We start from the raw sequence: 2,793 nt of genomic DNA on the forward strand, positions 1-2,793 counted from the left end.
CCCAAGGACATTGCCAGTGGGGCCCACACTGTAGCTGCTGCCCCTTCTCCTCTCTTTACTTTCACCAGGTAGGGGAGGGTGATTTCAAAGGTAGGGAGAGAAGGCAGAACTCTCTTCTCCTATGAGAGGGATTAGCAGATACCCTCTTGACTCAAGGGAAGGGAGTGGGAGAAGGGAGTGACCAGAATAGTAAGCAGGCATTTCAAAACTCCTTAACGATTGATCACAAAATTTCCAGAATCTAAGATGTTTTTAGCTCTTCTAACTTTTCCCTGTAATCTCCATGAAAGAGGATTCAGGGATGTAGAGGGAAGGGAGCAAGTAAACTTCAGGGAACCAAAAAGCACTTGTAGTTTTCCCAATTTCTTAGCACCAAGAGAATTGACAGAATTGGGCATAAGCTTCCAGATAGGGTGTCTATCCTTGTCCTCTATGCCGTGGAAGGTGTACCCAGGTCCACGGCCTTGAACCGAACCAGTGGAATGAGAGCCTGAGAGCATCAGGTCAAGTGAGAGACAACCTCATAACTGTCTGCCTGAAAAGCACCTCCAAGACTTCCTAGGTGCTTGGAGGGTGACTCCAACTGCAGAGCAAGAAAGGGGGAGGGGAGAAGGCTTACATACCTTTCAGTCTTGGCTGCAGAAGAACTTGAGGTTAGGCAGTTTTCCCCATAAGGGCCACCAACATGTTGAGGTTTAGGGATTTAGGGGTCCAGGGATCCCAAAATCATGGCGTGAAGGTCCTGCCTGAATGAATTTGACTCAAGCCTTCTTTCAGCCAAAGACAAGGTTTGTTAAAGATCTCCCATATTAGCCAGACTCTCATAGAATCTGAACATTTATGAGCTGTTGACTTGGTTCTTAAGGAATTTGAGCTGATGAAGTCTTAATTACCAAACTGAATGGCTTCCTTTCACTTTTCACCATGTTTTTGTTAATTTCTCTGCAGCATTTGGAACTGTTGAACTCCTTTCCTTTTGGATAGTCTTTCCTTTCTGCATTTTCAACTCTGTTCTCCCCTGATTCTTTTCTTCTCTGTCCAGCTACTCTCTTATGTCTTTTTTGTGGAATCGTAAGTTATGTCCCGCTCACTTTTTCTTTTCTCTTGGGGGTTCACAGACTCTTGTGCATTCAACCGTCATCTTTACCCAAATGACTTTCAGATTTTTGTATTCAGCCTGCTCTTGAGCTGCAGTCCAACATCACTAACTGCTTAATGAAAATTTCCAGCTGGAGATCCTGTAGGTATCTCAAATTTGACTGTTCAAACAGATTTTTCTCCCTTCCTGGAACCTTCCCCTCTAACTTCACTCCTTCTGTCAAAAGCAACACCACCCTTATAGTCACCCTGTCTCACAACATCACAGTAATCCTTACTGACTCTATTTCCCCTCACTTTCCATAGCTAATGAATTACCAAGTCTTTGCAATTCTATAACGTCCACAAATTTCAAAATATCCTTCACTCCCCTTACTTCTTTCCATTCACAGGTCCACATTCTTAGTTAGGTTTTCATCACCAGTTATCTGGACAATTGTTATAGAATACCAATGAACTGATGTTTCTGACTCTGCTCCCTCTGGTTTCTAATCAATAACATGGCATCTCTAAATCAGAGGTCTGACTATGTCAGCTTTTCAAGAAGCTCCAATAGCAAAAGTCTGTCTCTTCCTTTTGATCTCCTCTACTTCCTGCTTCTGCTGCTGCCTCCGTTGTGGCCCTCCATCTGCCTCTGCTCAGCTGCCACTCAAGCTGACTCCCTGTCTTTATTTGTCTCCCCCTTTCCTGGTCTCTACAGCTTCCTGGATTCCTACAGCATTCTCCAGGATGTGCCCCACAGGCTTTTTATCTCTTCACCAGCATCACCCTAATATCTCATGTCCATTATCTAGAACCTCCAGTCTTTTGACCCCTTTGCTGATGCAACTAAGGGGTGATGATTTACTCTAAGCAGAGACTGAGGATTAAATTCATATAAGAATTCAACAACAAAAAGCAGAAAGACACTACTCTTTAGGGAATTGAAGATAATTATGACAAAAAGAAATTTATAAAAGCTTTCAAAAATAAATTTGCTTGTAATTGTACTGTGATTGAGTATCCTGAATACATTGAAGTTATCTAGCTTCAAGGTGAGCAGAGAAAGAACATTTGCCAGTTCATCTTGAAGGTTAGCATTGTTAAGAAAGATCAGTTTAAGGTTTATTATTCCTAAAATGAGCAAAAACACATGGAGTATTTCTTGAATAGTTTGTTCTATGAAATGAGTCTCTGCAGTAAACGGACTTTTCATTTAATCATTCAAAGTTCCATTCACATCTGCATGATTACAGAAAACATGTCTGTAGGCTAGTAACACATAAGAAAATTGCAGTAAGATGGTAACTAAGCCCCTTATTCATCCTAACACAATTCCAATGGAAAATATTTTGTTTTGAGTGTTTATCGTTCAGTTTAGTGCTTTTCACTTGATTTAAGATATTTTTGTTGTATTAAACTGCGTATGTTGCAGCTTAACTATATAAAAGCTTATTAACAACAAATAAACAAACAAAAAAGCTCCAACAGCTCCATATTGTTTGGGGGATAAAATATAAACTCTTCTGTTTAGCATTGTTGAAGAACTGATTTAGTATTCTGCTCTGTCAGTTTAACTAAGTCATTATTTATTACTTACAGTTGCAAAGGAAAAAGCCATTCAAGAAGTGATGAAGACAACTCCCCAAGATGGACATTGTGCACAATAACATCCTTTCTGTACATAGGTACAATCACTAACTTCAGAAATAACAA

The 2,793-nt window shown here is 40.4% G+C and overlaps 1 pseudogene; it reads left to right on the forward strand.

Annotated features, from left to right (window-relative positions):
- The first annotated feature begins 1,877 nt into the window (after positions 1–1,877).
- On the forward strand, positions 1,878–2,215 carry LOC110211139 (eukaryotic translation initiation factor 1b pseudogene; annotated as a pseudogene).
- The last annotated feature ends 578 nt before the right edge of the window (positions 2,216–2,793 follow it).

This window comes from Phascolarctos cinereus, unplaced genomic scaffold, assembly GCF_003287225.1.
Source record: "Phascolarctos cinereus isolate Bilbo 61053 unplaced genomic scaffold, phaCin_HiC Scaffold_1;HRSCAF=81, whole genome shotgun sequence".
NCBI classification, from domain to species: domain Eukaryota; kingdom Metazoa; phylum Chordata; class Mammalia; order Diprotodontia; family Phascolarctidae; genus Phascolarctos; species Phascolarctos cinereus.